The sequence below is a fragment of the Felis catus genome, chromosome A3 (genome assembly GCF_018350175.1).
Source record: "Felis catus isolate Fca126 chromosome A3, F.catus_Fca126_mat1.0, whole genome shotgun sequence".
In the NCBI taxonomy this organism is placed as follows: Eukaryota; Metazoa; Chordata; class Mammalia; order Carnivora; family Felidae; genus Felis; species Felis catus.
This window is the reverse complement of record NC_058370.1, coordinates 39,444,818-39,470,319: the sequence shown is the minus strand read 5'-3', so window position 1 is coordinate 39,470,319 and position 25,502 is coordinate 39,444,818. Positions and strand designations below refer to the sequence as shown.

General features: G+C 33.5%; 1 protein-coding gene and 1 long non-coding RNA gene across 2 annotated transcripts in view; both read right to left on the bottom strand.

The window, feature by feature from the left end:
* MACROD2 (mono-ADP ribosylhydrolase 2) overlaps positions 1-25,502 on the bottom strand; it is a 2,026,389-nt gene that overhangs the window by 1,987,257 nt on the left and 13,630 nt on the right. The gene's annotated exons all lie outside the window — the stretch shown is intronic.
* LOC123384679 lies at positions 1,192-18,712 on the bottom strand. The gene is made up of 3 exons (XR_006596141.1): positions 18,523-18,712; positions 3,529-3,628; positions 1,192-2,491 (listed from the first exon to the last, which is right to left on the bottom strand). It is a non-coding gene; the product is annotated as an uncharacterized LOC123384679 (long non-coding RNA).

The window sequence follows — 25,502 nt, the reverse complement described above, 5'->3', positions numbered from 1 at the left end:
ATTCTAATATTCTAACTGACCAAAGTAATGTCCAACTTCACATTTACATGTATTATTATATTAATTCCACCACCCCAAAAAAGAGGAAGCTATTCATTTTTGTTGGTAAATAAACCATTTCATTTTAGAATCAATTTTCCATTATGTAGGAATTCTTTATTACGTAATCCTGTTTCCAGGAGAGCCCTTAGTATGTATAAATCCAAACTCCCCTATCTTACAGTTGGGTAATCATAGGCTCTGAAAAATTTTGATCTGAGCAAGGTTCACAATGCCTGGTTCTAGTCAGTGTATTCTCCAGCACGGTATTCAATTAACATTCATCTTTTTTCCTCAGTATACTGTTGTATGCTTCTCTTTTGCCTGCTCGTTTCTAATAATGCTAGAGAGAAAGGATACAAGTAAATTCAATTCAAGCATCTCGAATGCTGAGGCTGAGGAGAGAAAGCAGGTTCAAAATAAACTAGTTCCTATGATAAGAATTTTAACCACATTTCAAATGTTCATACTAACACTCACTCTTGTTATCTCATTAAGGTAAACCTGGCTTCTATCTTGGTGTTCCCAAGAATCATAATCAATGCTGCATCCTCCTTAATTCATTTCACAATAATGGCAAAGTATGTAGGTTACTGACCACTGTAAGCATGGTTTCTAATCACTATTCTATCAAGTTATAATAAAACTGCATGTAAATACTTTTTCCATATTTCTTAAACTCTTCCTCATAAATGATAAAAGTAACATTTTTGCTAAAATCGATGTAATAATTAAAAAATATGAAAAGGAAAAACAGATTACCTTTATTCCTTCTTTATCCTCTATCCCATGTATCAATATAATTATACCTAATATATACACAATATATACACAATATTATACCAAATATATACACAATATATTATAAAAAGTTTTTTTAAATAGAATACTGAATTATAATTAGTTTTCCTCACTTATTAAAATATCAGACATCCCTTAAAATGAAGAGAGAAACTATTTTTTTTAAGAGCTCCACAATGTTCCACTGTAATCATTCTCCTTCTTGATGTATTCCCTAGCTTTTTGCCACTATAAGCAATGCAGTAATAAACATGTACAATTTACTATGTCAGTTTGAAATAAAGTGATACCCTTATATATACACACACAATCACTCTGCATTAATAAGAAAGCACTCTTAAGAGAATCCAGTGTATGAGAAGGACTTTTAATCAAGAAATCCTCTGGAGAAGGGCTGAAGAGAACACTTTCTTGACTATCAAGATATTTATGTTCAAAATGTCCCACAACCTGTTTAAAAGTCCCTAAAATAAGGAAAAGACTGTAGAATCAGAAACAAAGTTTGTAATTCATATCACTGCCTGGAAACTGAAACAACTACATATAAGTTCAAAAACAAAGTCCTCCTCTTCCAAAGAAAAGCTGCCTAATAGAGTATGATTACATAATTTTTAAAAAAGTAAAAAATTTTAAATTTAATTTTAAAAACACACACAAGCCAAATCCACAGGATGCTTCCTATACATCATATATAAACATTTAATTTTCAAATATCGAGATAAAACTGTCATTTAGGTTCAGGGTTTATAACAAAACAAAGCTCAATATTTAGTAGAAAAGTAATATAAGATCAGTATCCATATTACAACATATTTACTATTTAAAATTTTTTATTTTGACATATACAGAGAAAAAGGTCTGCTAAAACCTCAAGGAAAACAGAAAATCATGATTATACACAGTAACATAAATACCATAAATAACATTAAGTGTAAAAAATAAAATTTCAGTTTTATCAAGCAGTCTCTGGATATCAAATTGGAGAAAAATGGCCACAATATGATTAGGAATCATTAAATTTAATATTTAAAATCTAATATTTATTGATTTAAAAAAAAACCCTAAATGGTGTTAAACACTACAGAATTATAAAATACAAGTGGCATATCCTGCAAACCTCTATTTATAATTAAAAAGCCTCTAAATATGATAAATATTTATATTTATTTATGATAAATAAACAAATTGTACTTTTTAGGTTTTGGCAAACACTATACATTTTCATTCATCCTTGGAAGTACTGCTAACAGAAGCAAAAGTACCATCATTCTCAGAGGACAAAGGGGTGGTTCTGAATGTGAGAAGAATTTATGAGAACTGCACACAGCAGAAACAAATTCCTGGGACTAAAGCATCAACTGTTTTTCCACATTAGTAGATGGCCAGCATTTTTGCATCAAGACCCACAAAATTCAGTCATTTCTTAACTTTCTCCCTTCTCAACTCTCCTTGTTCACCCAATGAAGTCCTGTTGGTGTTACACAGCAAAAATACATGCATCTACGACCCTTCTGGTCTGTGTGCCTTCTCTCACAGTATTTCTTTTTCCTTCTTCAAAAAAACATTCTTTTCAAAGAAGTCTTCAGTGAGTCTCTCTTGATTCCAAACAGACTGACAGGCAAGATGACATAAAAGAGCTCTTAGTGCCAAGCTAGAAAAAATAAAAATAAAAAAAGAGAAAATAATACAAAATTCTTAAGAGCAACATTTCTTATTTTCATTGAAACAAAAAAGAAAAAAAAGTAACAATATGCTCTCATTTCACTTACTTTATCTTGGCCAATTTTATAGACATACCTTTGTTCATATCTACTTACTTGTTATAGGTATATGTTCCAACCACTCTATGTTTTCAAAAACAACTCCCCCCCCCCCCCCGCCATACTCATACATACTTTTTACATAATCATTTTAACAGCACAACAGTATCATAGACCATCAGAATTATAACTGAAGATACCAGTTCTAAAACTTCAACAGTATCTAGAAAATCTCTATGAAATTCCCTGACATATGGTTTGAAGAAAAAGATCTTTTCAATAGATCTCTTAAGCTGCACTAGAACTAGAGCTATCTTGGAAGTCATTCACTGAGCTCTTGACACTTAAGTCTGCTATTCTAAAGAAAAATCAAGACTTTAAGACTTAAGTAGTTAATTAACTGGAGCCCCTTAAGTTCACAGCAGTGTTAAACATCTTTGTTCAGGAGAAATAAATCAGTGTCAAATGGTTAAATAATCAATTAACATAACCGAAGAAAAAAATCATCAACAATTACAAATAAAAATTTCAAGCATATACTCAAAGTATTTAAAACTCAATACAGTCCATAGATCGAAACACTTTCCATTAGTGTCTAAAAGCTGCTGCTAGCTAATACTATTATGTCAGCATGCTAAATGTTCCTGGTGAATCTTACTACCATAGAAGTTTGTGATTCAAAAACTCTAATCCAATTTCCTTTGTTGTGAAGATGACAGCAATAGTTGTGCATGGGCAGAAAAAGAAGAGACAGAAAGATGCTAATATTCTTTCCTAATTCTTCTACCATCCCTACAAAGAAGAAAACTGCTCCACCCCAACCCACCCCTCTTCCACCCCCCATTAACCACTCCCCACTCCTTCAAGAAAAAGAATTATTTTATCCAATAAAAACACAGCAACCAAATAAAATATATAAGAAGAATACCTGTAAGACTTTTCTTCCCATAATTTGTCCCAGGCAAGGATCCTCAGGCACTCTGTCCCATGTCATCCTCCACCACTTCTTCAACCATTAGAGATGCATCCTGAATGATGGTGGAGGGTTCAGAAGTTTATAGTAGATGTGGCATACTGAGATCAAGGATCATATCCATGTCCTCACAAAAAAGATGGGGCCTCTCAGGTGGTCCAGAACACATTCCACACCTCTTTGATTATACTCGTGTTACTATGCTGATATTGAGCAAGTCCTACTCTCAACTCAAAAAATCCCACCAGGATATACCTCAAAATCTTGAATATGTCATTCTTATTGTTCCCTTACTATTCATTATTTACACCCTACCTCAGTCTACAAAAGATGTTGGATACTATCCTTTCAATAAAGAATACCCAGATGATATCCTTATTTTAAGTTACTCTCTACATATATACTATTTCTAATAAAATCCATATGCAATGAAGGAATCAGCCATCCCCACCCATCATGATACTCTGGGTGAAAAAGCAGGTTCAGAGAACTGTGTGAAGATACATTTTTGAGAGTCTGGAAATAGCAAGGGAAGGAGATGTTTGTTGTGAAAAAAACAAGATTGTATGTTACAAAGAACTATGGACTTGAGACTATGTATAAATTAGAATGGTTTAGGTAATCACTGCTACCCTCACATTGCTCTCTTTTCTTCTCCAATTTTTAGTGGTTTATTTTTTAAATAAAAACATGCTCCTTATAACATGTTATGTTTTAAGAAAAATGAAAAGTATTCTATGATTCCTTCATCATTTTCTCAACAGGAAACCATTATTATTTCATATCCGTTCATCTTTCTTGCACATATTTGAACATGCATATGATTTATGACCACAGTATCATATTATACATACTGCATACTGCTCTCACAAGTTCTCTTCTTCACTTGATGTAACTTGACCATCTTTTCAATCAGTATGTATCAACCTCACTCATCTTTTGTAATATTCATGTAACACTCCCTTGCATCTAGGTATTATGCTCTGTTTTTTGCGGGTTTTTTTTAAATCATTCTTTCCTCTCCTCCTATCTCCTCTGGAAATTTGAAATAGTTCCATGCTCCTAGTTCCATGCACCATGGATTTGCTTAAACATCTGCTCATATTTTCAATCTCCATTTTTTTACCTTTAGGTTCTAAGGTGTTTCCCCAAACTTTCTTCTAAAGCATTAATAAAGCTTTCAGCCCCTCCTTTGAATTTCTTTTAACAGATTTTTTTGTTTCTGAGAACACTGCAGATTGTTTCTTTCAGAACAGCCAGATTTTTTTTTTTTCAGCAGTTTATCCTCTTAAATCTCTCGGTAGATATGAATTACATTTAAGTTCCATCTACTTCTTGCATCATTCCCATTCTCCCAAATTTTTCTCTTATTTCATCTTCTATTTGTGCTGCTGGTTTTCTGGTGATCTTTGGTGTCCCAAATTTATGAATGGTGTTCCAGAGCTATCTAACTAGCCTGGGTTTCTCCTTTTGATCTATAAGGTTTCTCTCTCTCTCCCTCTCTCTCTCTCTCCCTCTCTCTCTCTCCCTCTCTCTCTCTCTCTCTCTCTCTCTGTCTTAAGGCATCTTAACTAAGAGCGGATTTCAGGCTGAATGTGACTGAATGTGAGGATATCAAGAAGCACATCTTAATGATGTGTGATCATAAAGCAGGTTATGGGCTAGCACACCCAAGACTGCCAACATAAGGAAGACTTTACTTGTAGGGTGTAATGTTTTAGTGTATTTCACTCAAGTGGAACCATTTTGCCTTTCCCTTTTCTCTACTTTGTGTTCTTGGTAGAGTTGCAGGCTGTGCTCTGCTATTCCATCCAACCCCAACACACATATCAAAAGTTTTCTCCAGAATCATCTTCTGCAGAACAGAAGCCACATGTTATCCTACAAATAAATACCCCTGCTAACAATCATTCTATATTAAATGAGGAAAGGCTGAGCCCAGCCCAGGAGTTTTTAAATTAGTGACTCTGATGATTACCCCACAGACCACTCCAATTTTTTGCTAACACAAATGCAGTTTTTTGAAGTGCACTGAGGAGAAACTTCTTCTCACTTTCAGTTGCATTTTTCTCTGTTCTTCTTTCTCTGTTCCTTTCATTCCATCTGCTTTTTATTTTCAGGGAATTCTCCAAAATCTGCTATACCAACTTCACCCTGTCTTGCTGCCCAATGCTGTTACAGGCTTAATTTTATATTTTCAGTCATTTCAAACAGACATGGAAAAGGTTGGGAGAACGGATTATCTGTCATCTTCTAACAAGTCTCCTCAAATTTTCAACATGTTTTTACCTATATTTCTTCATAAATATCAAGTGAGAAGTATCTCCTTCTGTAATTCTATGAACTGAAATTCTTTGCATAGCATATTTTTACTCCCTTTCCCCCAACTCCCATCTGCTAGAGCACAGGTTTTATGATCATCAGATCTAGAAATGTGTCCCCTAGTTGTAATTTTTTTCATATCTTCTATTTTATTTGGAATATTTTAAGTTATATACTTCAAAGTACATTATTATCAATTTTTTAGACTTAAGCATTGGGTTTCGCTTGTTGATTGGTTTTGTTTGTCAACATTAACAATATACCTTTTTTTCATCCAAAATCCTCTATGCTGATTCATTTTATTTTGCTTAAGTTCTTCCAAATAATATATTCATTTACTTAAATCTGTAAGAGTTACAGTTCAGAGTCTATTAGAAAGAACGTATATTTTGCCTTCATACTTAAAAAATACTTCTGCCTTATACAGAACTTTTGGGTTATAATACCTTTATCTCAGAATCACATACTTTTATCTCAGAAAACTATCCTTTTATATCAGAATTCAACTGTGTCTTAGTAGTCAGTGTTACATGAGAAAAATCAGATGCCAATCTGATTCTTTTTTCTATTAGGGTAAACTTGTTTTCTCTATCTGGAAACTTCTTTTGATTCTTGGAATTCAGAAATTTTACCACTATTTGATTTTACCAGAAATTTGATTCCAGTATATCTTACTTGATAGCATCCTTCAGCACAGAAAAATTGCATTCTGCCATTTTATTATCTGCTGCTTCTGCAATGCACTGAATTTTTTTTTTACCTCTGGAATTCCTATCTCATAGATGCTGATCTGGATCTATTTTATGGATCTCAAACTGCTCTCTCATAGTGCTCAACTTGTTTTTGCTCTACAGTCTTGAGAAATCTCAATTTGACTGTCAATACTGCTAATTCTCTTTTTAAAAAAATTAATGGGAAAATATTTCAGATATACAAAGGAATGTAAAATATTATTTAATAAACACCTATGTATCCACCACCCAGTTTAAGAAAAAGAAATTTTATCTTTATATCAGAAATACCTTTCTTTTCCTCCCCAAGATAACCTAAGTTTATTGTCTATCATTCATGGATTTCATCATACATTTTTATTTATATCTAGAAAATTTAAGCTACATATAGTAATAATGTATGCATATTTAAGCTACATATAGTAATAATACTTTATACAGTATTCTGCACTTTTCTTTCTATACTCAGCATAGTATTTCAAAATGTATCCACTGAATACAGGTATTGCAATTCACTGATTTATTGTGATTTATAACTAGAAGTACTTACATGGATATACTAGTTTATTTATCCACTTTCCACCTATTGGGGCTTAACAATACTTCCAATTTCTCACTCTTACAAACAACGCTGTTATAAACATCCTTGTCTCTCTAACCTTATGTGCAAATTTTTTTAAAGAAGTGTTTTTCAAACTATGTCTCATAACCCATCAATAAAATCACATTAGTGGGTCATAGTCACAAATAACTTTGAAGAGAGGGAGAGGTAAAGGAAGAAAACAGGAAGAAAATTAACAAAGGGATAAAGCACATATATTGAAGTGTACTATATGGACCAAAAGTAAATTTTCTTTCCTGAAAATTTAATTTGAGATGTCATGGTTGGAATAGATCAACAAACAATGCTAATGTATATACACATATATACACGTATATATGTAGAATTACTGGGTTGTTGGGGAAATACACATCCAGACTTACTAGATATTGCCAAATTTCTCTCAAAAAGTGGTTATTTTTATTTCTGCAAGCTATGAGTTCTCATTGTTACACATGCTCACCAACACAGTATAATCAGACTTTTACATTTTTAACTGATGCTTATCTAAAAATATATTTCAAAACCCTTGTTTTTGAGGCTTAAGATTACTTCCAATTTCTCACTCTCACAAACAATGCTGTTATAAACATTCTTATCCTTGTCTCTTTGCACTTAAGTGTAAATTTTTTAAGGCAGTATTTTTCAAAATATGTCTCATAACCCACCAATAAAATCACATTAGTGGGTCGTGGTCACAAACAGTTTTAAAGAGAGTTTAAATAATAAGTTTTGAATAATCTTGCCAGTTACCATTTCTAGCAAAACATTTGTTTTCTTTCAGTATTTCTTTCAGTATTTGAATTCTCTGATTTCTAGCATCCATTGTTGCAGTTTAGAATTCTGTTAAAGGTCTAATTTTTTTTTATACTTTCATAGATAATCTATTCTGCCTACTGTCAAGCTCTCTTTGTCTTTAGTCCAGTTATTTTTCTTCCTCTGGATTTACTGTTTTTTCAGCATAATGATTCACATATTTTAATTTTGGAAAATTCTCAGTCATTCCTTCTTTAGATACAAACTGTCCTCAGTCCCTTCATTCTCCTATTCTCCAAGCTCCTCATGACATCAGAGAAATTATATCTTCAAAAGAAGCAATCTCTCCCCTCCAAAGAGCAAGAACAGGAAAGTAAGAAGCGTATCCTCAGAGGACTCTCAAACACTATCATATGTCCAAAAGCCTCAGTTTATAGTTCCTTTCCCCAGAACCCTTTTTCAGTTAATACTCTATATCCCATCAATAAACCCCCTGAAAAAAACCCTCTCCAACTCTTTAATTCATACTTCTGGTTCATCTTCTACTAAAGCATAACTGAAGAAATTTGAAGATGGAAATTAGGCTTTTTCTTTTATCATGAACAACTTATATTTCAAGTGAATTCTTTTTGTTGTTTTTTTTTTTTTTAACTTTATTTTTGCTTTAAGAGAGAAAGTAGGGGCTAGGGGGGAGGGATGGGGCAGAGAGAGGGAGAGAGAGAATCCCAAGCAGGTTCCACACTGTCAGCGCGGTGCCCAATGCAAAGCTCAAACTCACAAACTGTGAGATTATGACCTGAGCCAAAACTAAGAGTCAGACACTTCACTGACTGAGCCAACCAGGCACTCCTAAGTGAATTCTTTATTATAAAAGTAATTAGCCAAGTTACAGAAAAATTGCAATCTAAAGTTTTACAGATAGGGTATATTAACCATCCCTGAACGAAGAACAAATACAGTGATAAATCAAGACATTTAAACTAAGAATCAGAAAACCTGAGAACTATGCCAATTCTACCAACTGCTATTTTGCTTCTTCAGTTAAGTCTATATGGCAGCAAAACCAAAAGAACAAAGTATGTTCTTTCTGAATTAATTTTCTATACAGAGATATTCTCTGCTATTGGATGGCAACATAATTTTTTCTAAGAATACATTCATGTCACTTTACAAGTCAAATGACTGTTTTAATGATCATACTTAATAATAACTTAATGGCCCATTCAAGCCCTAATCTCAGTATGCAGAATGAAATTAAAGGCGATTACAGGAATATTGCTTATGTCCAAAACTATTAGATATGTGAAAAGCAGAACACTGGCGGGGCACCTGGGTGGCTCAGTCAGTTGAGCATCCAACTCTTGATTTCCACTCGGGTCATGATCTCGCAGTTTGTGGGTTTGAGCCTCCAGTCCAGCTCTGCGCTGACAGCACAGTAGAACTGCTTGGGATTCTGTCTCCCTCTCCCTCTGCCCTTCCCCCCATGTGCATGCACACTCTCTCAAAACTAAAAAAACATACACATTAAAAAACACAAAACACTTGGCTACACACATTTTTAAATGAATATCATTTTTATCTTTCACCATTTAGCTTTTATATTAAAAAAGTAAACAAACAAGAATTATCAGCATTCCTTGCATGATTTATATGCAGACCTGAATGCTATGAATACAATAACCTGAAGAAGCTGAAGAGGCAAGCTATTAAAAAGAATACCATGTCCAACCCCTTTGTAAATTAAATAATTCCAAAGCTGTCTTTTTTATAAGTCTTAATTTTATTTAGGTTTACTTAAAAGTGGGGTTTACTAAAATAAAATCCAAAAAAATTAAGATATTTCCAAGGTTTAAAACAAGATGTATCTATGATAATATGATTCTTTTCAGTTGCCCAAAAAGATCATTGATTAACACTTTGGTATTTGGTACTTAAGCAACTGACAAAATGACGGCTATTTCTCAACTTTACTGACCATTTTATTTTGGTTAGTTCACTAATTTCCTAACATTCCAAGACATCAAATGACTTTAAATACAATCAAGTACTCCTGAAACCTTTCCCCTGAATGTATTGATACATACTATCAGGATGTCTATGGTAGAAACCATTATTGTGAAATTCTTTGCCTCTGATCTTGAGAATCATTTAGTTTCAACCTTAGAAATCTTTCTAGATGTAGAGCAATTAAATTACTTAATATTCCACCCCCACCAATCTTTTAGTAGAAAAACTGCTCTACAGGAATACCTTTATTGTGTAGTTCCACATACTCCCTGGTAAAAGCCCACATATACTTTAGCACTTCAGTCAGAGAAGCAAGTTCACAGAACATGCTGCCGGAAGTTGCAAAATGTAGTCCATACTCAATATACGGTCTATTTTACTGAAAACAAGTGGTGACTGATGAAAAGAAAAATCTGAAGGAGGTTTAAAAATTTTTTTTCAATAGATTTGAACTGCAAATTTGGAGCATAGGCAAAATTACAAAGAAATATAAATGATTTATTTACGCAGTGTAAAGTGGCATTCATTATACATCTACTTGAGGGGACAAAGCCTTCTTCCTCACTATATGATTATAGCTGATTTTATTATCCACAACTTTACCTTTTATAATAGTTGTTTGTGTTTTAAAAACAAACATAATAGTATTATGAGTTATAATCCACAAAAAATTATATAACACACAGCATAAAATACATCTTCCCAAACATCAAATACAATTAATAGTAGGCATATAACATGTAAACACACAAGCAATGCTTTTCAGAAAAAAAGGCAGCATCAACAGAGAGCAAATGAAGAGGATGTAAAGCCAGAGGCCTGGATTCAAATGTAGACTTTGCCCCTCAAAAGCAGTGTGACCCTGGGCAAGCTAACCCCTCTGTACTTCAGTTCCCTCATCTGTAAATGAGATAACTGTAGCTGTTCCAGGAGGCTGTTGTGATGATTACATAAATAACATTTGTAAGGTACTTAAAAATATGTCTGGCACATATTAAGCACTTTATAAATATCTGTTAAAAAACAAAACAGGAGGGGTGCCTGGGTGGCTCAGTCGGTTGGGCGGCCGACTTCGGCTCAGGTCATGATCTCGCGGTCTGTGAGTTCGAGCCCCGGGTCGGGCTCTGTGCTGACAGCTCGGAGCCTGAAGCCTGTTTCAGATTCTGTGTCTCCCTCTCTCTGACCCTCCCCCATTCATGCTCTGTCTCTCTCTGTCTCAAAAATAAATAAATGTTAAAAAAAATTAAAAAAAAAAACAAACAGGAAGAACCTTTCCTGATTCCAAGAGAATGTTTGTTTTCTTTATCATTAACCTCAAATAATTCTTAGTTCTATGGTCACTAACATTCACCCCTTATCTCCAAACACAGGTAAACACAGGGGGTTTGTTCACGATTATTAACATCATTGATTTAAATTGAGAAATGAAATATCCTCACCTATGAACTATGTAAAGCTCAATATAGCCATCAGTCAAGAAACTATAGATCTCCTTAAAATTATCACATAAATATTTAAATGCCCATCATGATGAAATATATTTGGTATCAGCTATGTAATTCCATGAAAAGATCTTCTTTTTAATTACCAAATAGGACTTTGTGGGAAAAAAAAAATTTAACAAAAACTCACTTTTTTCTAACTTACATTTTAAGAAGAGAAATACAATGGAAGAAAGGAATGAACAAGACAGAAACAAGTAGAAAACTGATCCTACTTGCCAATTAAAATATTTACTAAGCTAAAATTTTATTGTAGAATTTTTATAGAAACCTTATAATGGATAAAACTCCCATCACCAATTTTACTTTGACCATATTAATGATGTCAAAAACAGTAAATTCCAAACTTGCCATCATGTTTCTATGGGTCATAATTTTTCATATTTTAAAGGGTATGATAAGGGCACCTGAGTATCCGAGTCTTGATTTCGGCTCAGGTCATTATCTTATGGTTGTGAGACTGAACCCTGTGCATCAGGCTCCATCCTGAGTATGGAGCCTGCTTGGGATTCTCTCTCACCCTCTGCCACTCCCTTGCTTGCTATCTCTTGCTCTCAAAAAAGATAGATAGATAGATAGACAGACAGACACATAGATAAAAGTGCTATGAGCACTATATTTAAAACTATACTGGTGACCAAAGCAAAAGAACAAAGAAATAAGAAGTACAAATATTAAGAAGCTACAGGAAGATAATCTGCAGAAAGCATTATTACCTATTTAGAAAATCCAAAGCAAAAAAAAAAAAAAAAAAAATAGTTGCAAACAGAGAAGGAAACAAACCATAAGAGATTCTTAAATACAGAGAACTGAGGGTTGATATGGATGGGGCATTGGGGGCTTGGGGAAAACGGGTGATGGGTATTGAGGAGGGCACTTGTTGGGATGAGCACTGAGTGTTGTATATAAGTGAAAAATCACAGGAATCTACTACTGAAGGCAAGCATATACTGTATACGCTGTATGTTAGCTAACTTGACCGTAAGGTATATTAACAAATAAAAAATATCTCTTAAAAGATTGTGACTAAGAACAAAATTCCAGATCAGTATTCAAAAATTAGCACTTTACTATACCTCATCGATAACCAATCAGAAAATTAAGTGGGAATACAGATCCCGTTCATAATATTTTTAATCTAGTAAATATCTAGCAATAAGTCTAACCAAATGTGACAAGACTAAGATGAAGAAAGTTATAAAACATTTGATTACATAAAAATGTAAAGTTGTGGGGGCAGCGGGTGCCTAATGGCTCAGTCAGTTAAGCGGCTGACTCTTGGTTTGACTCAGGTTATAATCTCAACAACTATGCTGAGTTCAAGCCCCACGCTGGGCTCTGCTGCTGACAGTGCAGTGCCTGTTGGGTTTCTCTCTTGCTCTCTCTCTCTGCCCCTACCCCACTTGCATGTTCTCTCTCTCAAAATAAACAAACTTAAAAAACATATAAAACAGTGTGTAAAATACATACATACACAATCACTAAAAATAGACAATAGGTGAAACAAAAAAATCTGTAATACATACAACTATAAGTAATTTCCTTAATTTACTCTTAGGAATGAATTCTTAGAAAGTTAATAAGAAAAAAACTTTTTTTTTTAAATGAGCAAATGATATGAGGAAATAATTCATTAAATGAATATGCAATCCACTTAGAACACAGTTTGGTCCATGGTAAGTTCTTCAACAGAAAATTAAGTAGCTAACGAACATAGTAAAATAGGTTCAACTTCATTCATAATTTAAAAAAATAGCAGGGGCGCCTGGGTGGCTCAATCAGTTAAGCATCCACCTTTGCTCAGATCATGATCTCACAGTTCGTGGGTTTGAGCCCCGCATTGGGCTCTGTGCTGACGGCACAGAGCCTGGAGCCTGCTTTGGATTCTGTGTCTCCCTCCCCTGCTCACATGCACTCTCTCTCTAAAATAAACATTAGGGGCGCCTGGGTGGCGCAGTCGGTTAAGCGTCCGACTTCAGCCAGGTCACGATCTCACGGTCCGTGAGTTCGAGCCCCGCGTCAGGCTCTGGGCTGATGGCTCAGAGCCTGGAGCCTGTTTCCGATTCTGTGTCTCCCTCTCTCTCTGCCCTTCCCCCGTTCATGCTCTGTCTCTCTCTGTCCCAAAAATAAATAAACGTTGAAAAAAGAAAAATTAAAAAAAAAAAACCTGATAGGATTTTTAAAATAGAATATAAATAGACCTCTATGAATATTCTATGAATAGAATTTAAAATAAGTCTGAAAAAGTGTTATCAAAATAACAGCAAATTTTTGAAAAAGAAGGAAAGTGGATTTTTTGCAAATTATCAAGAAACTATAGTAATTATAACAATGTCATACTGATACAAAAATTGACAGACCACAATGATACAGAGATCCACTGCACACAGGGAAATTTTAGTATATGATTAAGATAACATCAGTGGAGATAAGTAGGTATCTATTGGGAAACAAATCTAAGACCACCTACCTCCTACCACACAAAAAGAAATCCCATGCAAATAGCAAACCCGAAGTAAAAATAAGCCAACCTTTTGAAGAAACTGTAAAAGTAGTTTCTTTTTATAAAAATGAAAAAGTCCTAAATTTAGTAAAATCTAAAATGCAAGAGACATTTAAAAAAACACATGCAGTGTAACCAAAAATTCCAAATTTTGCTAAAACAAGACAGCATAAATGACAACAGCAATCATTATTATAAAAGCTAGCACTCAGAGATCACTTAAGAGTAGACACTGTTCTTTGCTGTTTATAATTACTAACTTGTTTAATCCTCACAATAATCTTATGAGGTACGCCATCACTAACCTCATTTTACCAATGAAGTAACTGAGGTACAGGGGGATTCAGCAACCTTTCCAAAGAAGTGGCAGAGCCAGTAGCCAACCTGGCTGTCTGGTTCAAGTCTGTATTCTTAACCATCATTCAACAGACTTCTAAAAGATATTGTAACATTTACAAAGTTAAAACACTCAAACAGGCAATCCAATAGTAAAATGGGTGATAGTTATGAGGAGTTAACTCACAAAAAATATTTCAATAATTAATAAACAGGAAATTTTGAGGACCTACAAATCACAACGGCAAACATTTACTATGTTTTAGCCATTCCACTGCCAAACATTTCAGGAATTAATGGCACCTTTTTTTGGCAGAGTTATGAGAAAACAGGTATTCATACAGTGTTGATGTGCATATAAACTATTTCAGCAGCTATGGAGAATGATTTGACAGTTTTACCAAAATTTCAAATGTGTACTGCCTATAATGCAACAATTCCACTTTTAGGACTGTATCTCCCAGAAGTCCTCAGACATATACACAAGTTCTACAAACATTCATCATAAAGTTGTTTGTAATTGTAAAAAAACAAAAAAACAAAAAAACAAACCTAGTGTCCATCAAGAATGGTTTATGGTAAATAAGTTAAATAAATTATGATAAGACATACAGCCATTTAATAAAAATCAAGGAAATACAAATCAAAATACAGTTTTAAGTGGGAAAACTCAAGCTTGAAAGAACCATGTATACATAATGCTAGTTTTTACATTAAAAACTAACAAAACACTATATATGAATACACATACAGAATATTTGTAAAAGCATAAGTAGTAAAAGGATTAAGAGCACAGACTCTAGTGCCAGACTGGCTCCATTAACTATACGATTAGTTAACCAATCGTGGCCCCCATTATCTTATGACTTACTTCCTATCGTTTTAGCCTTTCCTAATCACTCCCCACTATTTTTTTTTACTACTTAGAATACTTCCTGATACATCGTTGTGTTGAATAAAAAAAAAACTAAAAAATGCATAAAGACCTATAATCAACTATTATTAATTATTATCTGTATGGAATTTGGTGTCTGGAAAAGGGACACTACCATTATTTAATTCTATAAGCTTTTATAGCTTTTGAGTACTTTACAGTAACCATGATTTAAATACTTTATTTTATAAAAATACACTATGAATACACAGATATACAATGTATAGTAGCAACTACCTTTAGTGATTTCCAACACCTTATACATCACACTTACTATAAAGTAATGCCTAGGATAAGTATTTGTGTTCTCATTAACTTTAATGTTATTTTTTAAATAATACAAACATTTAAAGGAAAATTACATGTTATTTACTTGCAATTAACAACTCATTTTAAGAAATAATTCCAAAGCCTTAATAAATTCTAATGTTAATTTGTAGACATATTTCAGATGTCAGAGCATTTAAGCAATTTTTCATTGTCAAAGTAAGAGTCATTCCATATGCACAGAGATATAACATATTTACTTTGAAATAAAAATTACTTCATATAGCTGGTCAGAAATAGGTTAAGAGAAATCTAGAGAGATCTCCCATGCAGAAAGATACATGAATTGTTTAGAATAATATCACAACCCTTTTTAGAAAAAAGACATGTTTTTATCCCATTGTTTCTATTACCATGAAAAACTTGTATTTACCCATACAGTATTCAATGAACTCAGTTAAATAATCTTTAAAATCTCAGGCTGGAGCTATTAGTAAGTCATAAATGACCAAAAGTAAAGTGGGAGTGTTATATTCACTATGTCACTTTTTAGTAAATCTCAAGTAACTTGACATATAGATTTGGATATGTGGAGGAAAATAAGAAAAAGATATACCCATGCCTGTCTCTCTTCCTAAAAACTGGTTGTCCTTTATCTATTAAATTTGCAACCCAAAGGTATACAAACACCCTGGTAATAATCTTTTGAGCTACAAACAGGAAAGAAAGGTGAGTGGATTCCTTATTTATTGTTTAGTATTGATAATTCCAAACAGTGACCACAAGTTACTGTGTTAACAGAAAGAAAGAAAGAAAGAAAGAAAGAAAGAAAGAAAGAAAGAAAGAAAGAAAGAAAGAAAGAAAGAAAGAAAGAAAGAAAAAGAAGTGTCTGTTCAGTAAGATTTTTTTAATCAAAAAGAAATTCACAGTGACCTCTTACACCAAATAAACCCTGGGAGAATCAACAATTAGAATTTTCCTGTGCCTCCAGGAAGGTCAGGTAACAATATTTTGCAACAAAATCTGCAAAGAAAAAAGTGCTATTCCTTGAACCCATGCTCCCCCTGTGCCAATCAGAATGCCTTGGCTTAGTGTGTTAAATCACTTAACTAGAAACAGAAAAATAATTTGCATGTAGTTGTCTGTTTTAAAGAAAAAAAAAAAAAAAAATCCTACTGGTGTTCCAAAAACTAACAGATCAGAAAAGGGAGTATCACTTATACAAAATTAAATTATTTTAGAATAAGAATCTCAGTAGTCAGACACAGATTAGACAACATCTTGTTCAATTACCACCCAGTGAAGAAAGTGCTTTTACTTTGATTTGCATCCAGAACCTTTCTGAATACTTTCAATGACAGGAAATGCTCTGTGTCAGACTTCATTCTACTTAGAAGTGATTAAGGGTGTTTAAAAGTTTTCTTGCATTGTTCTAAAATCAGACTCAATTAATTTTGAGCCAAGGCTCCAAACAGCTGCTCTATCTTGGCCCTAACTTTATCTATTACTCTAAAGAATTTGAAAAACTAAAATGCAACTATATTTATAAAGTCAAATAGCCAGCATTTCCTGGAAAACTAAGGGCATCATTAGAAAAAAAAAATCTTAAACATTAAAAGACATTTAAAAAAATTGAACTTCAAAACAAATTCAACAGAGTATACATCTTCAATTCTAAACTGAGTTTTTACAAAACATTTTAACATCTCTGAAATGCCTTACAATTAAAGGCATTTATAATTGCTGCTGGGAGATGGTGGTCGTGACAATTTTCACTGTCTGCATATATAAGAATTTATTTACTTATTATTTCTGGTGATATAATTAGACAACTGCAACCTCTCAACTTTTCAAGTTAAAAGTCCATTTAATGACCGTTTCAATAAAGAGTATTAGTCCTAATAATTGGATGAAATCTTGCATTAACACCATCTGGTAACATCAAGAAAATGCCAGCACTAAAACTTGCAGGACAAGTATCAGTGGTTTAGAAAAAAATCCAGAAAAAAGAAAATTTTTAAGTATTGTTATATCATCAACTCTAACTGCACAGAAAATAATTTTGTGGAAAAACAAAACACCAATAACACTGGGTGGAAAAAAGATTCAGAAGAATTAGACTCTGAGTGCAAAGACATTTTGGGAATACCTAAACTAATTTATTTCACTTATAATTTCAAGATATGTTCAAGGATAATGTATCATAAAAGTATAACTTGGTAAATATGAAAATTTTGTATTTATTGAAGGAGATCAGAATGAATATAGTGCATTGTGTAATAATTTAATTGATAGTGCTTTTTTTCCCCTTCCTTCTCAATGAAATATAAAATAATGGTGTTTCTTACAGCTCATTCAACAGAATATGATAGTTCTGTGTATTGCTGATATGACAGAAATTACAATTCATCAAAACCAGTTTCCAGTTTCACCCTCTTCCTGAGCATGTGACTAGATCACATTCCTCAGCCTCTCCGACAATTAAATATGGCCATGTGACTGAGAGCCACCCCAAGATACATCAGTCGAAGTCAGGTGCACCATTTCCAGACCTAGCTCATAAAAACTTCTGACATAACCCTTCGTTTTACTCTTTCCCCTGTGGTTATCAGGGCAATCTTAGAAGCAACATGTTAAAGAAGGCACAGATTCCATCAGCTCTATCTCTAAAGGACTATGTGAAACAGAATGTCCACCCCCCTCCTCCACACATACATGCACACTCCTATCCCCCAACCCAACCACCACGACCGCTCCACTGAAACCAATCATGAACACCCACACCTGATTGTTAGGTGACACAGAATGAATTTCTATCAGATCAAGCCTTTTGAGAATTAATTTGTTAAAGCAGCTAGTAGTAGCTAAACTAACACAGTTGGTTTTCACATTCAAAATTATAAAGTTCAACCAAAATGGTGGACCAGGTCATTCCAAGCTCTCATTTGTCCACAGGAACATCAAAAACAACATGCAGAAATTGAACCAACCTGGTCAAAATGCTGGAAAACAGTCAAAGGTTTACAGAAACCAAGCCAACACCCAATTAAGAAAAACTCATCTTGGGGGCCCCTGGGTGGCTCATTCATGATCTCGCAATTCGTGAGTTCAAGCCCCGCGTCATGCTCTGTGCTGACAGCTCAGAGCCTGGAGCCTGCTTCAGAATCTGTGACTCCTTCTCTCTTTGCCCCTCCCCTGTTCACGCTGTCTCTCAAAAAATAAACTTTTAAAAAAAAGAAAGAAAGAAAGAAAGAAAGAAAGAAAAAAGAAAGAAAGAAGAGAAGAGAAGAGAAGAGAAGAGAAGAGAAGAGAAGAGAAGAGAAGAGAAGAGAAGAAAAGAAAAGAAAAGAAAAGAAAAGAAAAGAAAAGAAAAGAAAAGAAAAGAAAAGAAAAGAAAAGAAAAGAAAAACCTATCTTAGGGCACCTGGATGGCTCAGTCGGTTAAGAGGCCAACTCTTGATTTCAGCACAGGTCATGATCTCACAGTCACAACATCAAGCCCCAAGTAGGGCTCCACACTGGGCTCCATGATGGGCATGGAGCCAGGTTAAGATTCTCTCTCTCCCACTCTGCCCCTACCACCACCTGTGCATGTACTCTCTCTCATAAGAAAAGAGAAAAACCCATATTTTGGGTTTAAACCCATATTTAAAAGGTAATGTTTGTGCTCATCCATGTCCCACCTCTTTCCCAAAACAAATTAGAAGGTGCAGAACAGACCTTATTTGCAAATCATTGTGTTAAATCTATTCTAACCTAACTAGAGGATATCTGAAGAACAGAAGCAAGGCATTCATCTCCATTTCACCTAACTCAAAACTAAGGTGGAAAAATCAACAGACACTGCTTATAAAAGTTGCTAGGCAACTATATACTCACATATACCTAGGGCAAGATTAAGGGTGGATATACAATAGACCCTGTAATGTCCAGAGGAAAAGATGAGGTAAAACTTTCTGGAAAATAAGAACATTCAAAAGCAGACACGTGTACAGAAGAATTTAGAAAGTCATAAGCGTGTCCAGACAGGATACAAGCTCATGAAAAAAATTAAGAAGACCTTAAGTTTACACTTAAAGATGATCCTAGATTCAGAGATGACCTTGTTAGGTACTGAAGAAAGTCCCAGCATATAGCTAATCTTCAAAGACAGGGATAACTCCTGAGGAAATGCCTGTAAAAACCTGAACCAATCACAAGCTAACAGAAGAAAGATTTCAATGATCACACATGACAAAGACAAGTCTATGCAAAAATAGGAAAAAATTTCAAAACAAATGAATAGTCTTCAGCAATCAAAAAAAAGGCAAAAATCCCTGGAAAAGAGGGAAAATTGATTTCCACAATTATTGCATTACAACAAATGCCCACCTTTCAACCATTATACAGATATACCACACAAGAGAAAAAATGGCCCATGCTAACAAACAAGATAAACTGACAAAAACAATCTTAGAGGAAGCCCACATGTTTCAAGCTTACCAGACAATGACCTTTAAACCACCACCTTAAAAAGGAAATCAAGAAAACAATGTATAAACAGAAAATCAAACAAGAATTTCTGAAAAGAATTTCTGAAAAGAAAAATTATTAAAAAAAAGAATTTACAATTCTGGAGCTCAGAAGCACAATAAGAATAAAAAATTCACTTGAGAGGTTCAACAGCAGAAATGAGTGGGCAGAAGAAAGAATCAGTGAACCTGAAGATAAAAGAACTGAAATTATCAAGCACAAAAAACTGAACACAAAAGAATGATGTGAGCCAAGCCTGAAAGACTTGAGGGGCACAAACAGACCAACACATGCATTATGGGAGTCTCACAAAGTGAGAACAAGTCAGAAAGATAATTTGAAGAATAATGGAGAAAACATCATAAATGAGATGGAAGACATCAATCTACAAATCAAAAATATCAAAATATCAACAGACTCCAAGTGGAATTCAGAATTCACAGAAGACACATCATAATCAAACTGTCAAAGACCATGAGAAAAGCAACAAGACAGAACTGACTCATCATGTATATGGGATCCTCAATAAAATTATCAGTTGATTTCCCATCAGAAACTTTAGAGGCAGAAGGGGGAAGAGTGGTATGATTTGTTTAAAGGGATGAAAGGGAAAAAGAATGTTAACTGAAAATTCTATATTCAGCCAATCTGTCCTTGAGGGAGAAATAAACACATTCCCAGAGAAACAAAGATTGAGGGAGTGTATTACCAGTAGACATACAAAATACTAATGGGGTTTCTCAGGTTGAAAAGAAAGCCTGCTAGACAGTAAATTGAAGCCATAGGAAGAAATTAGTATCTCTAGTAAAGATAAAAGCTAGTATTATTGCAATTTTAGTTTGCAAACTATTTCCTACATAATTTAAAAGACAAATACATAAAAACTAATAATAAACCTATGTTACTGGGCACACAAAGTATAAAAATGCAATATATTACACTAGTAGCATAATATGGGCAGGGCGATGGTGCTATGTAACAGTTTTTGTACGCAAATAAAGTTAAGCAGGAATCAATCTGATAAAATAAAAACTTTATAACTTTTGGAGGTTATACACAATCCCCATGGGATTTCTTTGTAACCACAAAGAAAAATCTATATACAATATGCATAAAAGCTAAGGGAATCAAATGACATCACTACAAAAAAGAAAATCAAATGAACACAAAAGGAGGCAATAATGGAGAAAATGAGGAATAAAAAACTTTAAAACATACAGATAACAGCAAAATACCAGAGGTGAGTGCTTCCTGGTCAGTAATTACTTGAAACATAAACGATTAAACTCTCCAATCAAGAGACAGAGACTGGCAGAATTTAAAAAGAATTAAAAAAAAAGATCAGACTACATGATGTCCAAAGAGGCTCACCAAAGATATAAACAGATTAAAAGTGAAAAGATAAAACAAAATATTCCATGAAAATAGTAATCAAGAGAGCTGTGGTAGTTATATCAGACAAAACAGACCTTAAGTCAAAAATCATTAAAAGAGATAAAGGATATCAAATATTGATAAAAAGATCAAGTCATCAAGAAGATAAAACCATTATAAATATATATGCACCAGACCACAGACCCCCCCCCCAATTATATGAACAACACTGACACAATTGAAGGGAAAATAGAGATCTATACTAAAGAGATTTAAATATCCCACTTTCAATAATGGAGGAACAGTCAGGCAGAAAATCAAGAAGGAGACAGATGACCTGAACACTATAAACCAAATGTACGTAACAGATATATACTGGATACGATAACATTTTTCTCAAGTGCACATGGAACACCATCCAGGATGTTATGCCACAAAACAAATCTCAAAAGTATAAAAACAATGAAATCACAAAAAGAATCTTTTCTGCTCACAATGGAATAAAACTAGAAGTCAATAACAGAAAGAAAATCGCAATATGAATAAATATATGCAAATTAAACAACACACTTTTGAACAATGGGCAAAGAAAAAATCAAAAAATACATGGAAACAAATGAAAACAAATGTATAAAAACATGGCATGAAGTATGGCATGAAGTAAAAAGAGAAATTTATCTGAAATTTAAAGCTCTAAACATATATGTTGAAAAGGAAGATCTCAAATCAATAATCTAATTTTACACATCAAGGAACTAAAAAAAAAAAACCAAAAAACCCAAACAGAAAGGTACCAGAATAAAGGAAATTATTAAGAAAGACAGGTGGAGACAAATTAAGAATTAAAAAAAAAATAGAAAAGATCACCAAAATAAGGGCTGGCCTTTTGAAAAGATAAAATTTACAAACTTTTAGCTATATTAACAGAGAATACTAAAATTATTAAAATCAAAAATAAAAGTAGGTACAGAACCATCAATTTTACAAAAATAAAAATTTAATAAGACTACTATGAACAATTACACACGAACAAATTGGATAACCTAGATAAAATAAACAAATACCTAGAAACAACTAGAAATACTTACCAAAAACCAACTCGTTGAAAAATAGGAAATCTGAATAGACCTGTAACTAGTAAGGAGACTGATCAGCATTCAAAAATCTGGAGAAGCGTTGCCCCCATAAAAAAAAAAAAAAAAAAAAAAGGCCAAGGAATAGATGAATTCTATCAAACATTTAAAAAATTAACACTAATCCTTCTCAAACTCCTCCACAAAAAAAAAAAAAAAAAAAAAGAGGGAACACTTCTTAACTCATTCTATATAACTATTACCAACATTACCCAAAACCAAAGCCAGAAAAAGACACTACAAGAAAACTATACAGACCAATATTCGTTATAAATAACTATGCAAATATCTTCAACAAAATTAGAACTGAATTCAGCAGCAGCTTAAAAGGAATACATGCCTTTGTATTGGAAAGGAATAAGTAAAATTATCTCTGTTCACAAATGACATGATCATATATGTAGAAAACCCAAAGATTATTAGCTTGAATTCAACAAAGTTGCAGGATACAAAATCAACCCACAAAAATCAGTTACATTTCTGTGTACTAACAATGAACAACCATTAAGTAGTAAAGGGAAACAATACCATTTATAATAGCATCATAAAGAATAAAATACTTAGTAATAAACTAAGGTGAAAGACTTGTACACTAAAAGCTACAAAGCAATGCTGAAAAAGTATTATTTATATTTTACTGTCATTTTTTAAAAAGGAATAACAAGCATTGGCAAAAATGGGGAAAAAACCCTGTGCATTGCTGATGGCAATGTGTAAAAGGGTACAGCCACTGTGGAGAACAGTTTTGTGGTTCCTCAAAAAGTTAAAACACAGAATTACCATATAATACAGCAATTCCGCTCCTAGTTTATATACCCCAAAGAACTAAAAAATATTTTTATTCTTAACATTATTCACAATAGCCAAAAGGTGTAAAAACTCTAATGTCTATCAACAGATGAATGAAAAAAATGTAGTATATACGTACAGTAAAATAGTATCTAATCTGAAAAAGGAATGAACTTCCTGATACATGCTATAATATGGATGAACCTACAAAGCATTATGCTAAGTAAAGCAAGCCAGACATAAAGAATACTGTATGATTCTACTTATGTGAAGCCTAGAACAGCCAAATTTATTGACACAGAAAATAAAATACAGATTACCAAAAGCTGTATGAGGGGGAGGATGAGAGTTATTTAATGGATGCAGAGCTTCTATTTGGGAAGATGAAAAGGTTTTGGAAATGGGTCTTGAAAATGGTTGCACAACACTGTAAATGTACTTAAAGTCACTAAATTGTACACTTTAAAATGAGTAAACAGATTTTAAATACACTTAAGGACCAAGTCAAGTTACCAGAAATTTGAACTGGTTTCTTATGCTGAGATTAATATGTCTAATAGTCTTCCAGGTACACATTTTCTTATCTGTCCAGCCCCATACCACCTGAACAAGTGGAAGAATTCAGAGACTATACAGCATATATTTTTTGTGTTTGTCAAAGACACTCATAAGTATGGTTAAACTCAATATTCTTATGAGCCACATGCATAATTATATCATTAAAACAATCAAGATGTTAGACACCTGAGTATCTCCATAGAGGTACACCCATTATTTTAGCAATCAAATAAGATAAATAACTCCAGCCCCCATCCTATCTATATGCTTTGAGGCTGCACAGACTGTCCTTACATGCGGACTGACTTCCCGCCATGTTGCTGGAGCTCCTTGATCTCCGCCATCCTTCCTGGGTCTCCTCCTCCTCTTTTCATGCCTATAACCTCACATCTCTCACCCAGGCTGCGCCAAAACTCAAAATGCCTCTCTGTTTTGTCTCTTCTTTCTAGACTTCTCATGTCCACAAAAGGTCAAGATACTTTCCTTAAAAAAAAGTCATCTCATCTGATGTACGAACTATGCTATTCCTTTGTATGTGAAAATTGTTCAGTCAACTCCTGTTTTAAACAATTTTTCCCTTTCAATAACATTAAAATTCACATACAGTGAATTTTAGTGAAGGCCAGAGAAGTTTTAATTCACTTGTTATCTACTCTAAATGATAAATAACAAAAGTTATCAATTTTAAAAAAATTAGCCTTTAATTCAGAAAGCATTTTCTGTTTCAGATGCCCTCTTCTCAAATCTGACAGTGTAAATTTCTAAATTCTTTAACATACACTCATAAAGGAAACAAAAAAGTAGCCCTAATGTTTCAAAATAACCAATTATTTAAAAAAAAAATCTTCCTTCACCGGTTTTAACTCTACTTACTATGCATAAAACAAACTAGCAAACAAATACACATAAGGACCTCCAGTAGACTCTACAAAATAAAATTTCAATAAACAGTCACAATTCCTACCTTCTTAAAGCAGACTGACTAAATCCAAACAAAGTACACATATAGTTATAGTTACAGGCATAGAAAAAAATCTACATTGTATTATACATTGGTTAAGAGTATAAATATGATTAGTAGTGAATACGGAGTCAAAAGAAGTTTCATGCAAGAGAAAGGTTCATTCTAGAAAAAAAAAAAAAAACAGCAAGCTTTGGAGCTATGTAACAAATGAAGAGACAAGTTTAGGGAAGTCACATGTTCTTTGGCTAGGGCACATAAGAGCAGAACTGGGATCGTATACCAGCAATGTTTAATCCCAAAAGTTTTGCACTTCCGGAGTTAACATAATGGAGTTAACTCCATTATTACGTGCCTGATGAGTATTTAGCAGTAAGCCTCTACTTACACACACATATATGCAGTCCGTGAAAGTTTTTACCCCAAGAGAATCACTAATACAAGTACAAAATGTGGAAAAGCTCTAACTCTGTTATATTCATATGACAGACACAATCACAAATCTAAGTTTGAGGAGAGAATCCCCTATATGTCAGGATAGTCTGGTTTCTTCAAAAACTGAATATATCTTGGTCCAATATCTAGGCAAACAACCAGCAATCTGAAACCCATGGCTTCTCTGGAGTTAGAGCAAACTAGACCT